This window comes from Arvicanthis niloticus, chromosome 1 (assembly GCF_011762505.2).
Source record: "Arvicanthis niloticus isolate mArvNil1 chromosome 1, mArvNil1.pat.X, whole genome shotgun sequence".
Taxonomy (NCBI): domain Eukaryota; kingdom Metazoa; phylum Chordata; class Mammalia; order Rodentia; family Muridae; genus Arvicanthis; species Arvicanthis niloticus.
The window spans coordinates 119305460-119323404 of NC_047658.1; the positions used below are offsets into that span (position 1 = coordinate 119305460).

General features: G+C 41.5%; 1 long non-coding RNA gene across 1 annotated transcript; it reads right to left on the bottom strand.

Annotated features, from left to right (window-relative positions):
• Positions 1-10226: 10226 nt before the first annotated feature.
• LOC117697223 (uncharacterized) lies at positions 10227-16901 on the bottom strand. Its single transcript, XR_004604882.2, has 4 exons — positions 16220-16901; positions 14599-15670; positions 12703-12797; positions 10227-12566 (listed from the first exon to the last, which is right to left on the bottom strand). It is a non-coding gene; the product is annotated as an uncharacterized LOC117697223 (long non-coding RNA).
• Between the last annotated feature and the right edge of the window lie 1044 nt (positions 16902-17945).

Sequence of the window (17945 nt, forward strand, 5' to 3'; positions counted from 1 at the left end):
GTCTAGAATAGGATTTGTGGGAGCATTCCAAAGTCTGCCTCTGAGAAAGTGTCACATGCAGACTGTCAGAGTGTGCTTGCATTTGGACATGGGGACCCTCTAAAAAGGAAGTGAGTTAAAATGAATTGATCAGGATGGGATCTAAACTGGCATGAATGGTGGTACCCTTATAAAAAATAGATCAATGTCATATCATGGAACATGGTGTATGTGTGTTTGTGTGTGTGTGTAAGAGCATTCACCAGACCAGAACTGATCTTAATGTCTTAATAAAGAATATACACTGTGTTCAGCAGCATGGAGGGAAAGGTAGGAAAGGAGGGGAAGGAGAGAAAGAGTGGGGAAGGGGAGGGAGGATAGTGGGAAGAGGAGAGAGAGAATAAATTGTACCCTGTATGGGAATGACTCTCTTTTTATTGCAGTTTAGAGAAGTTATCTCACCTTGCTTGGTGAGATATGTGCTTGGTGCCTATGTGGCTTTACATTGGAAGAGACCATAGGTTGCAGTGCACTAGATTGTGAGGTAGTAAATTTTATAACACCACTCATCTTTCCCAAGACCAGCCATTTGGGAGGAGGCACCAGGGGTCTTTAGGAGTTAGGCTGTAATTATTTATATAAGACATCCCAAGCCTGGGCAGGCTCCAGGCAGTTAGGGTCTGATTGTCAGAGTAGTGGACTTTGATTTCAATTTTTGACCTTTAGGTCCCCCTCCCCCTATTTTACTGAACAATTCCCATTCCTCCCCAATATGTTTTGATCATGGTTTTTTGTCCCACAATTCCTCCCAGATCCTCCCAGCCTCCTACCCATCCAACTTTACATTCTTTTTCTCTTTCTCTTAAAAAAAGCCAAACAAATGAAAACAAACAAACAAACAAACAAATAAACACATCCCCACAAAATGGAAACAAAAATGTACAAGCAAAAGACCAACAAAACAATCAATGCTCCAACAAAGCCAAATGAGACAAAAAGGTTACAAAATTACAATGGAGGTCCTTTGTGGTGGCCAACTACTCCCTGGCACAGACCCTGCCCTGCAGAGTGGTTAATATACCCACTGGAGAAAACTGATTTTTTTCTTTGCCAGTGGTTATCAACTGTAGATAGATTTTCAGTTAAGAGTGGGAGCCTGAGGTCACTTAGCCCCTCTCAGTGCTTAGACCCCATCTGAGTTGAATCTATTGAAAGGTCCAAAAGGAACTTTGGACAAATGGCTAGCTGTGGCACTGTTAGCATTTGAACACTCATGCTGGCCTCTAGGTTCTCTCAGCAGTGCCTGTAAAGTCTCTGTTTCAGAGTCCTGGCTTCTCAGCTCTTCTGGCCCAGCTCCCTACCCTAAACCTCTCCAGCCCAGGGGCTTTGTCCCTCAAGTCCACACTCCTCCCACTCAGCTCAGATTCCTCTATGAATGACCCTGCCTTTTCAGCCATGTGCTTTCTTGGTCCTCTCTCTTCTCTCCTGCTCTCCCTCCATCTCCTCTCACAGCCTGGTTCAGTCTGCTGACATATTCTGTCTCCTACTTTCTCTCCCTGCTTTGGACTCTTCCAGATGCCTCTGGGTGTGCTTTCCCTCAAATCTACAATAAAACCTTCCCCTCAACCTCAGACCAGTCATGTGCTCATTTCATCTGCCTGTGAAGGCCCTGATGATTTTGATTTTTTGGCCTTTATTTCTCTACAGACACTGAACACTTGGCACAGGAACATAAAGGCAGGGAGTGGATAAGGCTTCTGTCAGTCAGGAAACACCAGGTATTGCCACAAACAGGAGAAAGTAAGAGAGAGGCACACAGCAGGTCCTCTTTCCAGCTTTCAGAAAGCCCCAAGTATGCCAATACCTTGAGCTCAGACTTCAGTGGGATAGCAAACCTATATAAACTGAAGTTTAAGAAAATATCCAGTTGGCTGATTAGAGCTTCCATGATGGTGGTGGAGAGCAGAGCTATTGCACACCTGGAGACCAATTCTTGTGGGCCACCTTTAATCTCCTTAATAATGATTTGCTGTCTACTTCCTCATCTTACTTAATGCATTGTGACTATAAGGTAAGTCTTTTTGGACTGGAAAGTAACTATAAATTAACAAACCATTATTTCCTCCAAGTCCAAAGCTAAGAATGTCATCAGATAGCATCACAGACTTAGGCAAAAGTTTCCTCATTTGCAGTTACCAACATACCCAATGTTTCTACTGGCATGTCTTTAAAGTCCCTTGATTTATGACTTTCTTTCATTCTGTAATTCTAAAAACTTCATGAAACTGTTTGAACACACTATTTAGAATAATCTGAATCCATATTACTGGGTCACAGTCATTTACATTTGGCTCCAGAATAAACTCTTACTTCCTTTGAGGTGAGAGCTGGGTTTTGAGTGGGCATTTCATCACCCATTCTGTTTGGGATGTTTTATAGTATCAGCCCTAAGAAACTAGAACTCCCTGTCTGGATTTCCTCAAAGCTTTACTCAACAAATTAGGCTAGGTGGCTGTGTGTGGGGCCCTGGGGATGGCAGGGCAGGACAGCAGAGTAGTTCACTCCACACTGAGAACTGATGCCTGCAATCTCAGGTTTTTTTCCTTTTCTTGTCATAGAACTGGAGCAAGCCCTTTCTTCTTAGGATGTTAGTTTCCTCCTGTGCTTTGTAAGCCCTTCTTTCTTCTCCCATCTTTCTTTTCTTATGATCCTGGGGTCCCCTGGCATGTTGGTAGAGCTGCCTCCAGAGTCTCTTTATTCTTCCCACATTATTGGGTAGAATATTTAGTTAACCTGCCCCATCATGGCCAGCCACTGAGGTGGGAAGAGGATTCCTTTATCATATTTTAAAAACCCAAAGAAGTTGTCACCTATGGGATCTACTGCCTTCTTAAAACAAACCAACATGCTTTATCCATGTTTATTGTAGTACTACTTAGAATACCATGTTATAAGATCAGCCTAGATTTTTGTTCCAGTTTTATTTCTGTTGTTGTGATAACATACTCTGATAAAAGCAATTTAAGAGAAGGAAACTGTTTATTTGGCTGACACTTCTGGTCACAGTCCATCATCAAGGGAAGGCAGAGCAGGAACTCAAATCCAAACTTGAAGGCAGGCATGCTTGCTATTCCATGAAGTATTAATTCTGGCAAAGGAGCTCACTCTCAGCCAAGTGAGTTACATCAGAAATCACAGAGAAATGCTGCCTGATTGCTTATGTCTGGCCTTAGGCTCAGCTAGATGTCTTGTAAATCCCAGGACCATCTTACAAGGAGATGGTACCGTACACAGTAGGCTGGGCACTTATATCAATGAACAACAATCAAGACACTTTTCCCACAAATAATGTGATAGTTTGAATACGGATGACCCCCCATAGTCTCATATATTTGAATGCTTGGTCGTTAGGGCGTGGTGCTACTTGACAGGATTAGGAGGTGAGCCTTGCTGGAGTGAGTTTGGCCTTTTTGGAGGAAGTGTGTCACTGGCGGTTGGTTTTGGGGTTTCAAATGCTCCACTTGTTCTCTAGCACCATGTCTCTGCTTGCATGCTGCTGTTTCCCACCATGCTTTCTGCCATGCTAGTAATGGGCTAACCTTCTGAAACTCTAAGCCAGGCCCAGTTAAATGTTTATCACTATAAGAGCTGTCATGGTCATGGTATCTTTTCATAGCAATAGACCACTGACTAAGACAGATATATTCCCAGGTCTGTATGATCTAGGCAATTTCTCAATTCAGTCTATCATCTCAGATGAGTCTAGGCTATGTCAGGTTGACAATTTAAGCCAACTAGGGTAGTCCTCATCAACAGCTGAGTGAATAAAGAAAATGTGGTGGCCCAGCAAACCGGAGGAAACAGGCTAGTCAGCAGTGTTTCTTTGTGTTCTGTTTGAGTTTCCATACCCTGGTTCCTCTCTAAGTTGCCTTTGGCTTCCCTTGATGATGGATTACAACCTGTAAGCTAAATAAACCATTTTCTCTCCAAGCTGCTTTCCATCAAAATTTTATTTCGGTAACAAAACACAAACAAACTAGAGCACACAGCCAACTGGCAGGTGTACTATGGCAAACTATTAGTACCATGATGAGCCCTGATATTTTTAAAATATTTCCTGTCCTTAAAGAGTTGATAATTCTCCTCTGTATTGTTTAATAGGAAACGAGTTGGCTAGCCACTTAAGTGTCAGGGAAGGCTTTCTCTCCCTCCTGTGGACTCCCTGGGTAAACTTTGTATACTTTGTAAGCCCTCAAGGCTGGAAAGTGGCCAGGCCCCTGCCTAAGGAGCTCCATCAGCCAGCTCCCTCCCCCACATGCCTCTAATTGTCATAACTGTGTATCTAGCCTTGGTAACTCTCACAAAGATCATCTCATGCCCCTCAAGATGAACCCTCCCAAGATTATGCTAATTTTAGGTGAAAAGTTTGTACAGAAGCCACCTATTCCTGAATAAGAAAGCCCACCAATCCCTGAACTTCCTACAGAAACCCACCAATCTCTGAGCATGAAAACTCACCAATCCCTGACCTCCCCCAAGCCCAGAACTTAAACTGCCACCAATTCTAAATCTGAAAATTTCTGCCCTGAAAAGCTCTACCTTCTTAGAAATCCTATATAAGCCCTGTCCATTGTCCAGTTCCTGGCTATCCAATCCCTCCTAGGAGCAGACATGTCCTTCCTCATCCTGGACCCTACCCCAATAAATCTCTTTTATGAGATTTGCTGCCTGGTTGACTCTCTCATCAGAAGAAGCCAAGAAGCAATGAAGAGAAGAAGAGAAGAAGCAAAGAGAAGGAGGTTTAGGCTCCTGAGCTCCTGAGCTCAGCTGGGAATTCTCTCCTCTGGAAGCTTCAGTACCTCTGCTGAGGAGGTTTCCTCTCAGAACTATGTGGTTCCTGGACTCCTATGTTTCAGGATGTCCTTTTCTTAGGCCACTGTCCCATCTCAGAGCTGTGTGGTTCCTGGACTCCTGTGTCTCAGGATGCCCTTCCATTGAGATACCTACTCTCCTCGAAGTTGTGTGGTTCCTGGACTCCTGTGACCCAGAATGCCCTTCCGTTGAGATACCTGCTCTCCTCAAAGTTGTGTGGTTCCTGGGCTTTTGTGTCCCAGGACACCTTCCCTTCTGAGCAGGAAGGCCAACAATAACAGGCAGAAGTGCATTGAACAGAAATAACATGGTAGACTCAATAAATGTTATTTACTTGGTTTTCTAGAACACTAAGTTCATCGACCAGGCACTTATTGGAGATTGCTATATGGTTTAGATATGAATTCCCTCAAAAGTTTTTGTGCTAGAAGATTGTCATTTACTGTTATGTTATGGTATTGAGAGATGGTAAGACCTTTGAGAGGTAAGGCCTGTAGGGAGCGACTGGGCCATGGCCCTCTTTGTGAAAAGATTAATGTTGATCTTTTGGTGTTAGATATTTCATGAATGGAGAAGCTCTTGAGAAAGTGGCTTGATATAAAGGGATGAGATTGGTATCACCCTAGTGTCTTACATTCTCTCTTGTCTCATGATGTTATATTGTGATGAACACAGGATATTCTTATCAGATGTTCTTGTTTAAACAATGTCAGAGTTTGGAGCCAAATAAGTATCTTTCCTTTCCTTTCCTTTCCTTTCCTTTCCTTTCCTTTCCTTTCCTTTCCTTTCCTTTCCTTTCCTTTCCCTTCCCTTCCCTTCCCTTCCCTTCCCTTCCCTTCCCTTCCCTTCCCTCACCTTCCATTTCCTTCTCTTCCCCTTCTTTCTTTCCTTCTTTCCTTCTTTCCTTCTCTCTCTCTCTCTCTCTCTCTCTTTCTCTGTTTCTTCCTTTATAATCTTAGTGATAGTTTATTGAACATACACCCCAGGATTGGTCTACCAGGGCCATGGCCCAGATTCAGGAACTGAACTATGACCTGGATTCGAGATTCTACAAGGGTTTTAAACCCAAACTGCACAAAATCTGTGCAAAGTTATTTTACCAATCAGGATTTAGGGAAGGGGGATTGCCTTAGGAACATGTCTTTGTTGAGCAAATATTCTGCTCTCATTGGTTGGGGGTATAGAACTGTGGCAGAGGACCTTCCTTGTCTAATATTCATGTCTTAATTTGTTTTTTGGGATGGGACTTGTCTAACATTAATAATGTCTTAACTTGCCAACCAGGATGTCAGTTACCCATGTACATGTCTCTTTTTTGTCAAATAAAATGTCAGTTCCCAGGGAGGTCTACTACTCAAAATGGAAGTATTATTCCAAAGAGCACATATTTCTCTTATGTTGGGATCCATCCCAGAGGCAGCTCATATCATTAAAGCTTAAACACAGGTACAGAAAGTGCTGTTGGGTGGTTGGTTTTGGTCCAAGTTTTTTTGTGGGTAACTATTCTCCTGATTTCTATTGTGATTGATTTCCAAGGGCACAAACATAACAGAATATATAATCAAACTTGGCATTAGAAAGTTTTCTAGTAACCGAAGAAACATGTGACACAGTTTCCTTATAATGGCAGGCTAGCCAGGTAATAGTTACCTAGGCTTTAACATTTTACTCAGGCCTTAATATTTTACCTAGGCCTTAACATTTTACCTGGGTCCTAATGCTTACTTGATCATGTATGATACACCTAACAGTTCTGAGAGACAGAAGAGTGTCTTTTATACCATTTTATTTTCCTCTTGTCCAAGTGAAGTTTAACCTTGCTTCTCCTACTTTTATTGCCACCTATAGTTTTGTAGCCTCTATTAACTCCCAGTTGTTGATTGAACTTTATGAGACATAAGAATGTACTTGACAAAATAGCATGTGAGAAAAGGAAAGTGGAGGGACTAAGTCTAATAGAGATTGATAGGAAATGAATGGGCTGTGTCTGACTCTTATCCAACATTCCAATTCTTCAAGTCTAAAGGTGAAAGGTCATTTTCAGACCTCTCTACTAAGTTTGAATATGATTTGTGCCCCTGGTGTCAAAAGTGTCTACAGAGTATAAAGGTGATTGTATTGTTAGGTCATTAGGGTAGGACACTTATGATTGAATTCTTGTGGCTTTATATGGAAGGGCAGAGAGAATGCACTCACCCTACACACACTTTTTCCATTATGCAGTACAGTAAAGATACATTTCTTTCTTTCTCTTTTAGTAACTATTAGGTGATAGTAACCAACAACAACACCCACCCACCCAACCAACCAAGCAACCAACAAATTAACCAACCAACCAACCAACCAACCAACTAACCAACCAACAAATCAACCAAGCAACCAAGCAACCAACCAACTAACCAACCAACAAATCAACCAGCCAACCAACCAACCAACCAACCAACCAACCAACCAACCAACCAATCAACCCACCAAGCAAGCAAGCAAGCAAGCAAGCAAGCAAGCAAGCAAGCAAGCAAGCAAGCAAGCAAGCAAGCAAGAGATCAACCAACCAACAAATCAACCAACCAACAAATCAACCAACCAACCAAAAAACTAGACTCTTATTTGATACCTTGAGAAATGTCTTAACTGGATGTTCTTTTTGATTTAGTCCACTCTTAGGAAGAACTCAGTAGAGTTGCTACAGGATGGTGTGGGCTGACATATATATGTAACATGTAACATTGTACTAGAAGATGTTTGTCTTAGTCAACCAAGTTCCTGAGGTAACTAATTATAGAAAGATAAAGATTATTCACTTATAGTTTTGGAGATTCAAGCTCAGGACTAGAGGTAACTAATTATAGAAAGATAAAGATTATTCACTTATAGTTTTGGAGATTCCAGCTCAGGACTAGAGGTAACTAATTATAGAAAGATAAAGATTATTCACTTATAGTTTTGGAGATTCCAGCTCAGGACTAGAGGTAACTAATTATAGAAAGATAAAGATTATTCACTTATAGTTTTGGAGATTCCAGCTCAGGACTAGAGGTAACTAATTATAGAAAGATAAAGATTATTCACTTACAGTTTTGGAGATTCAAGCTCAGGACTAGAGGTAACTAATTATAGAAAGATAAAGATTATTCACTTACAGTTTTGGAGATTCCAGCTCAGGACTAGAGGTAACTAATTATAGAAAGATAAAGATTATTCACTTACAGTTTTGGAGATTCCAGCTCAGGACTAGAGGTAACTAATTATAGAAAGATAAAGATTATTCACTTACAGTTTTGGAGATTCCAGCTCAGGACTAGAGGTAACTAATTATAGAAAGATAAAGATTATTCACTTATAGTTTTGGAGATTCCAGCTCAGGACTAGAGGTAACTAATTATAGAAAGATAAAGATTATTCACTTATAGTTTTGGAGATTCCAGCTCAGGACTAGGGGAGAACATTCACTCCAGCATTTGTTGGGCATGCTGTAAGACAACGGTGGAGAACATGTGGTGATTCTATGAAGCAAAAGAGAAAGAAGGGACCAAGGCCCACAAACCCTATTTGAGGCCATACCACCAAAGAGATAAAGATCTTTTATAAAGCCCAGATATTTATTTATTTATTTGTTTATTTATTTATTTATTTATTTATTTATTTATTTATTTATTTATTGTATAGGAGTACCCTTGTAGCTGACTTCACACCAGAAGAGGGCACTGGATCCTGTTACAGATGGTTGTGAGCCACCATTAGTTGCTGAGGATTGAACTCAGGACCTCTGGAAGATTAGTCAATGCTCCTAACCACTGAGCCATCTCTAGCTTAAGGCCTAGATCTTAAAGGTTCCTGAATCTGCTGGCAATGTCATCCTGAGGACTAAGTCTTTGATGGTGTCCTTCTGAGGTATCTAAATAATAGAAGTGCTCAAAATGGGATAAAAGGATTTAGCAGTGCTTTCTTGAGTTGCAATCTGAGTTGCAGTATAATAGCCAAAAGGCTTAGTTCAAGACAGACGGCTGAGCCCCATTCCTGGCGTTTCATTTTTGAAAATAAAATACAATCACTTGTGGTTGGAGCTAGAATGTCCCCTGAAGGCTCATATGTTTGAATGCTTGTTCCAGGTAGTTGAACTGTTTGGGAAGGATTGGGTGGCCTCTCTGGAGGAGGCATTTAACTGGGGGTAGGCCTTGAAGTTTTAAAAGCCACATCAGGCCCAGCCTCTCTGTCTCTGCTCACAACTTACAGGTTAGTGTGAGAGCTCAGCTACTGCTCTAATGTGCTTTGCTGCCAAGCTCCCCACCGCCAAATGGTGGTCTAAGCCTCTGAAACTGTAAGCAAGCTTCCAATTAAAGGATTTCTTTATAAGGTGCCTTGGTCATGGTGTCATCTTTTAGCAATAGAACAGGAATTAAGACAAATATGTAATACCTCTCCTTCCCTTTCATCTCTCTAACCTTTCCCATGTCTCCCGGTTCCCTGGCTCTCTCTCCAATTCATGGCCTCCTTTTCTCAAATTGCTTTGCACATGTGCCAAAGAGCTGTATGTCTGGACAATATGGTAGATTAATTTCTTTATTTATTTTGGGTTTGAGGATTCTCCACACTGATTTCCAGAGTGACTAGACTAGTTTGTAATCCCACTAATAGTAAATGAGGGTTCCTGTGTTCCAAATTTCTCTCCAACATTTATTTATTAATTTATTGGTGTATTTATTTATTATTCATTTATTTTCTGTTGTCTTGTTGATAGTTGGCATTCTGTTGTTTTTTAAAAAAGATTTATTTATTTTATGTATATGAGCACACTCTTCAGCCACACCAGAAGAGGGCATTGGACCCCATTACAGATGGTTGTGAGCCACCATGTGGTTGCTGGGAATTGAACTCAGGACCTCTGAAAGAGCAGACAGTGCTCTTAACCGCTGAGCCATCTCCTCAGCCTAATCTTTGGCATTCTGATTGGAATAAGATAAAATTTCAAAGTTGTTTTGATTTGCATTTCCCTAGTTGCTAGGGATGATGAGCAATTTTAAAATATTTCTTAGCCATTTTATGGCTTCTGTTCGGATTCTAAGCTCATGTTTTTGTTTTTTAATGAGCTGGTTGATTTTTTTCTTTTTGACTCTCTAGTTTTTAAATTACTGATATGCTCTCTGGTTATTCATCCTCTGTCAGATGTTTTGTTGTGGCCTGAGCTGCTCCATGTTGGGCATCAAAATGTCGGGGACCGCTCTGTCAGTGTTGGAACCCAGCACTGCCAAACGCCTTGGGGGCTAAATTGTTAGAGTCCACACTGCCCCAGGCTGCTCCGGTCTGTGGGTCAGGGTTTAGCAAGAGAGAGAGTGAGAACGGATGCAAAGAATGGAGACCAGACAGAGTGTGATTCAATCCCGTTTATTCTTCAGTCTCTCTTCTTAGTCTAAGTCCCAAGTCTTGAGTTCCTAGTCCCTAGTTCCTAGTCCCTAGTGCTTCCAAGTTCCAAGTTTCTTCTTCCAAGTGCTAAGTGCCTAATACCTCTGCCTAATTCCAACTCCAAGTTGTACTCAACTGTTCTGTCTGCCTCTTGCCTTTCATGTCTCACTTCTAAACCACGCCTCTAAGTCATGCCTTTAAGTCACACACCTTTAAGTCTCACACACCCAAGGGAAGATCATGGGTATCTAAAACAAGATGTTATCAGAGTGTGCTCAGCTGTCATAGGCTATTGTAATCAAATCTCTTATCAGGGTATATGGCTCAAGATGGCTGCAAGGATGATAGCTGCCTTCTGTCGGCTCCCCACAATGTTTAGCTGGCAAAGTCTGACTTCCATTCTGTGGGCTTTCACTTCTGTGATTGATTCTTCAGGGCCATAGAAGCTTTTCAATTTTATGAGGTCCTACAGGCTAATTGTTGGCTTCAATTCCTGGTCAAATGCAGCCCTTCCCCCTTCTTTGTCAGGGGTGAGGCCAAATACTTTTCATTGCTGATACCTAGAGAAGTGCAATTCCCTGCCAAGATAGCCTGTACACTATTATCTGTAGACTAATTGGCATAGGAAGACCTAAGTAGTTCTTGTCAGACATTTCATCATAGCAACAGTTATGAAATGAGGACTCCTGTATTGGACTCTGCTGTTGCATTAAAAAGAGAGCCAGGGAAAAATCAATGGCTGTAGCTGTGATACAACAAAATTATTCGTAAAAACAGATGTGCCAAGTTTTCCTTCAAATATTAGTCTTGTACCCCTAACCTGGAGAAAGGTGTGGAATGTTGGAGTCACATGGATTGGTGGAAGGTCTTTAGGTCATTTGTTGCAATAAGTATCCCCTATGTGATTCCTTTGATAGTTTTTACAAAAGGGTAGTGTAAGCCCCTGGTGGTGCCCTGTGCCCTAGACTTCTCTAACCTTAACCTCACCTTACAGGAAAAAAAACAAAAAACAAAAAACAAAAAACAAAACAAAACAACCCAAACCAGCCTAACATCAGGCCACAAAATCTCTCTAATCCAGAGCTACCCTGAGTAGCTCCACCCCACAAGAAGCCTTATAGAAAGGCCTGCATATCTGCCTCCTCCTCAGTTCTTTGCTACTTCTCAGTCAAGCAGAGGAAGCTGCTATCTTGGGTCTTCCTCACTAAATCTCTTGTGTGAGGTTTGTTGTATGGTGTGACTTTGTGGCATTTCTTGGCTCTCAACTCCAAGGATACCTTTTTCTTCATAGCTATAAGGCTTTCAGTGGGGGAAACACCCCCCTGGGAAGCCGGTTCCCTCAGAGCTGTAACACTCACAGGTAGTTATGAAAAGAGCAAGTCTGGTCCTACCCAGCCTTCTCTGTTCCTGGATTGACAAATTGTGGCTTTCCTCCATGAGAGGTTCCATACTATTGTCTTCCCTTTGCTAAAAGGCTCCCTCCACAGAACTGAGGCAATGTAAGCGTTGTGCTTTTGAATCTTCAAATTGTGAGCAAAATAGATTTCTCTTCCTTGCAACTAGGTTGTGATATAGTGATAAACATCCAACTAATACATGAAGTGTCTGCATGTAAAGCCCCAAATTCTTTGAGATCAAGGATGATGTCTTTTTCAGATGTTTGCTTAACTCCTGCCCTGAAAAGAGCTTTTAACATATTAAATAAGCATTCAACACCACATAGTTATTAAATAAATAAATGATTATAGGAAATCACAGTTGTAGATATTTGTTTTTCCAACCCACAAACTCAGACAAGGGAATACATACATGTATTCATTAAGATGTGCCAGGCAGTGGCAGTGGTGGCTCACGCCTTTAATCCCAGCACTTGGGAGGCAGAGGCAGGCGAATTTCTGAGTTCGAGGCCAGCCTGGTCTACAGAGTTATTTCCAGGACAGCCAGGGCTACACAGAGAAACCCTGTCTCGAAAAACAAAACAACAACAACAACAAAAAAAGACTTATAGATGCCCACACAACAAAACAATAAATGTCCTGGGAGGAACTTTTGGTTAAAATACACATTAAATTCTTATTTTTCAATAAATTATGATTTATCAAACTGAATGAAATCATAAGGTTCAGGGTACAAGCAATGGGTAAAATATTTCCTTATTTGTCAGGAAAGGGAGATCTTGGCTTATGAAAGCCCAGAAGGTGGAGGACTTCTTTGGGTTCCAGTGAAAGATGCTCTTTAGATTTGCTTAATTACATGGTAGATTTCACTTGTATTTCTTTGAATGCTCTTTGTATGTATTCTGGGCTCCCATATCCCTGAAAAATACAGACACAAGGAGGAACATTGAGTGACAGGAGGATAGTCATGCTCAGAGGGCTTAGACATTGTGTGACTCTACTTCTGAACAGGGTATGAGAAACCCTGTTCAGACTCCCTCTAAACTTCACTTACCTATTGTCATTTTAAAGGCCGGTCAGGAACTTGATAAGATTTATGACAGCACCTACAAAGAGACCTGCCAGACCACCTGTAAGTGTTAATAGGATCTGGGAACAGAATAAATAGAGAGGACATGAAAACAAGTTTGGACACTTACAAATTTGACTTTCAACTTAGTCTAATCATGCCTCTATGGCTTTGGGAATTCCCCATTGTGTCTCAGTTCAATTGGGGGAAATGCCTCTTGGAGTTTTTAAGGGGATCTGGAGTGGGTGCAAAAGAATTTTTTAAAATTTTTTTAAAATTTTACCCCTCATGATCAGTGACCCTCTGAGGAAGAGGTGTCATTGCTCAGGCAAATGTTTCAGTCATTTGCCCAATTGGAGAGGTGTGGTCCGGAGTCGGTGAGACAGTGAAAGTGCTCTGTGTTGGTATAAGAACACAGAGGAAAGTGAGAGGGAGGGAAAAGGAGGCCTGAGCATCATTAGGGAAGAAGAGGTTTGTGGAAAAAGCCTCCTGGTGGAGGGAAGACTTCCAACTACAGTTAAGGTGCCTCATTTTCAGTTTTACTGGTCCTGATGTACACTTCTGTTTCTCTGAGCCTCCAGATGAAGCCAGTTCCTGAGACAATCTGCTCACCTGTGACAGTGGAATTTTGAGGGGGTTAGGAGGAGAAAGTGAGGCTTCCCTTTGACTGGTGAAAAAGAGCCAGTAAAATGATTCCTATATTGAACTAACTCAGCAGAGGAGGAAACCAGGGGACTGTAAGCCTGATACTAAGCTGGTAGGAAGAGACCAGGATTGCACTTTAAAGCCATTGGAGATATGTAGATGTCTGTATGTCTGTATGTCATTATCTTCTGAGATGAGTTGATATTAGCAATGCTCTGTTAGATAGGGATCTAGAAGAAAAGTAAGACAGAGAACAGATTTCCAGTGCAATGATGAAAGATCTCTATATGAGGCATACACAAGCAAGTGGACTTCCATTGCTAGACTAGAAATCCACCTGCACTGGCTCTCGGTAAGTGCTAACAATCTGAAGGTTGCTTGCAACCAACTCAAGGTAAAGATGAACTGATGGCAGAGAAAAACAAACTCGATATTAATTGATGCTGTTTAATTATTCCTTTCTGTCCCAAAGTAATAAATTCTAGGCTATGCAATGAAACTTCTAGCTGATTACAAGTTAAAAAGATAGTAAGATTATTTATTTCCTCTTTGGTTGGTTTGAAAAGGTGAAGTGTCACTTATATGCTTAAGGCAAATGCCTTAAAAGCTTGGATCTTAAATCCAAATCTTACTCTAAAACGAAAAGGCGAACTTGGTGGTGTGGGCAGCCAATGAAGATTTTTATTTGTTTTTCTCAGTGTAGCCATGGTGAACAAATCTTACTTTCTTGATTGTCTCCTTAATTGACAAAGTTGTGTGTGTGTGTGTGTGTGCATGTGTGTTCTTACATGTATGGAGAGGACTGGAATGTGTGGTGTGTGTGTATGCTGTGTGGAGAGGCAAACTTTAGGAGAGGGTTGAGAAGTGAAGAGGGGCACGGATGAACAAGAGGCTGTGGCTGGTTGTGCAGGTGGAAGAGCTTCAATGGCAGGGTACACAGAGTTCAAGTGCAAATACAACTTTTAGAGCAAGACCCAGCTCCATTCAAGCCAGCAGCCTCTCTCCCTTCCTCCACTCTGACCATAACCCAGCTCTGTGGACACAGAAAGATGTCTACCCTGCAAAGAAATCACTGTTTCCCATGAGAATCTTAACTCTTCACAGTAACTAAATTTTCATACAAGTTTTCAAATCAGATGCATGCATGCACTCTTCCTAAGGCCAGCAAACTGGACTAAATCCCTCCCAAGGTCAGCCAACCCACTGAGACTTTCCCTTATAAATCAAGATACTCACAGAAGCCATCCTGCAGTTGGCACCCTCTGATCTTCTGCTCAGCTCTTTTATGTCCTTAGAACTTTAGGATAAAGCAAGATTTTAAGACGTTTAGCTGAGTAGGAAGTAATACCTGTATCACAGAACAGCAAACTGAAGGAGATAGAAGGTTCAGTGTTATCCTCCCAGTGGACGCTTTTATAGAATGAACCTGAGTGCAAAAGCAAACACATTGCTTAGACGCTGTTTCTGGCAACAAGTTTTAGTTCACCTCTAAACTATTTATGGATCTGAGTTTCAGTTTCGTTTTTCTCTATCAGAAGCATTTAAAGGAAATGACCCTGGTTGTTTTTCACTAGTTTTTTTCCTTTCTTTTTCTGTTTATACCAAAGCTACTTAGCTCATTGGTTTGTTTGTTTGTTTGTTTTTTTTCTTGTGACATTTTTAGCCTCTCCTGAGATGACTCTGTGGGTATAAATACTCCCAGCAAGGACTGACAATTTGAATTTGATCCCTGAGATCTCCATGGTTGAGGGAGATAACTGACTCTCAAAAGTGATCTTTTGGCATTCACACATGTGCCATGGCAAATGCCCCCATGTGTGAAAAATAAGTAAATGAAGTGTACATGTGCACACATAGAAAAACACATGAATAAGCTTCATTTATTTATTTATCTGTTAGTTTGTTTATGGAAACTTATTTATTTTTATTTTATGTGTACAAGCATTTGCCCAACTGTATGTCTGTGCACCATGGGCATACAGTATTCTTGGAGGCCAGAAGAAGGCATTGATCTTCCAGGAACTGGAGTTACAGGCTGTTGTGAGTTGACACATAGATGCTGGAAATTAAACCTGGGTCCTCTGGAAGTGCAACATTTGAAGCAAAATTTAGAAGCTTTGCTCAGAAGGATAACTCTACAACATTGACACAACTAAAAATAACATCAGAAATGTATTGAATAGTGTTAGTTATTATAGCTATTCTAATTGATGTACAAGCTTATGCTACATATACAACAAAAGGATATAATCAGACCAGGGTTCCAAATGGCAAGACTGTCCAAATGATAGGTTCAGCAGACACAAGACTGAAATATAAACAACAGGAAACAAATATGTATCTATCTATATTTTAGCAAAACATCTCAGTCATTGTATAACTCTCTGGTGAACTACAGAAAGATGGAACGATACCAATTAAGTCACATATTTAAGTTAAAATGTCAGAAGATGACAGGCAACAACATATGGTTCAGATTGTCTTGTATTTTCCCTGGGTTTCCAACATACAAATACTGTTCAGGGTGCACACATAAGTTCTTAAACAGCTATCATATGCACTCACTAGATACCTTAAGAGTTAAGCAGTTTAACAGTTGCCTTTCCTAGTATCCTCATGCCTTGCTAGTCCTAGTAGCAAAATTAGATGTTATAATCCCCAAAAGAATAACAGTGTTTAGAACAAAATGTATTACTTATCAGAAATTATACTAATAGACAAATGAGCCCATTTCAGTAATGACAAGATGTGTGTTTATTTTTCTATGGCTCAAGGACAATATATCATAGAAAATATATGCTACCCCGGGGGTGTTTTTCTTGTCTTCCCACTTCATCCTGTATCAGTTGCTTCTTACCTCTAGTCAGGGAAGCAGAGAAATGAGTGTTTGAACTCTGTTGTTGATCCTCTAAAGCATGGACAGGCTGAGCCTGAGGTGAATCTCTTAAGTTTGCCTAGCCAAAGTCAGTTTAGTAGCACCCAGTGCTCACATCTGTGTGGCTCGGGATGCAGAAGTGTGTGCAGGCAGTCTGCTACTTGTCCTTTTCTTCTTTTATTCCATCTAGTTCCCCCAACCTGTGGGGTCAAATTTACGTTATTTTCTTCCTCACTTAAATCCTTTCTGGAAACTGTCACAGATACTCTTGGAGGAGTACCTGACCATCTCCTAGGTGATTCTAAATCCTGTCAAGCTGAAAACAAGGATTAGTTATCATGGATGCGGTTCTAGTCAGTGTTCTAGGGCAGTAAAGAAACACCACGAACATGGCAACTCAAAAGAAAGCAGTTACTGGGGGCGGGGGTGTTGTACATTTTGGAGTGCATGATCAACATGGTAGGAAGCAGGCTTCCTGTGTTAGAGCAGTAGCTGAGAGCTTTACATCCTGAGCAGCAAGCAGCAAGCAGCAAGCAGCAAGCAGCAAGCAGCAAGCAGCAAGCAGCAAGCAGCAAGCAGCAAGCAGCAAGCAGCAAGCAGCAAGCAGCAAGCAGCAAGCAGCAAGCAGCAAGCAGCAAGCAGCAAGCAGCAAGCAGTAAGCCAGAAGCAGTAAGCAGCAAGGAGCAAGCAGGCAAGAGAGGGAGAGAGAGAGAGGGAGGGAGAGAGAGAGAGAGAGAGAGAGAGAGAGAGAGAGAGAGAGAGAGAGAAAGAAGAAGAAGAAGAAGAAGAAGAAGAAGAAGAAGAAGAAGAAGAAGAAGAAGAGGAAGAGGAGGAAGAGGAGGAAGAGGAAGAGGAAGAGGAGGAGGAGGAGGAGGAGGAGGAGGAGAAGAGGAGGAAGAGGAGGAAGAGGAAGAGGAGGAAGAGGAGGAAGAGGAAGAGGAAGAGGAGGAGGAGGAAGAGGAAGAGGAAGAGAAGGGAGGAAGGGAGGAAGGGAGGGAGGGAGGGAGGGAGAGAGAGAATGTCTAAGAGCAAGTGAGCTTGGTGTTGGTTTTTGAAACCTGAGAGTCCACCCCAGTGACACACCTCCTCCAACAAGGCCATGCCTACTCCAGCAAAGCCAGGTCTCCCAATTCTTCTCAAACAGTTCCAACACTTGGGACTTAGCATTCAAACATATCAGCCTTGCAGGACATTTTCATTTGAACTACCACATATGGTCATTCATGATCTTAGATAACATTTAAAAAATTATTTATTTATTTACCTGCACAGAATTCTGAGGTCTGTATGCATAATGAAGTTTTAAATCTATGTCTAAAGATTTAGCTAATAGTTGAGAATTTTTGGTTTTGAAAGCCAGGCCATTGTCAGACCCCATTGTTAGGCCAAATCAGGTGACCAGTTAGTTCCTGGAGGACCTTTTAAAGCTATTTGTTTGAACAGTTTGGGTCTAGGTGGACCCTACCCAGAAAAGGTATATATAAAAGGTAGCAAGTGTTTATATCTCCCCTGGTAGGGCAAATCTCAGTGAACTCAGTGTCCCCATGTTTGTTGGGGCGTTGGCCTCTCATTTAGCTCCCTTCCTGGATAAGGGCTCTGTTTTGAATTTATTTGAGCAAACCTGGCATCTGTCTGAAATATCTTATGCCAGGCTGCCCAGTCTCTGTATAACACACCTTGGTCTGAGTAACTCAGAGAGTGTTTGGAC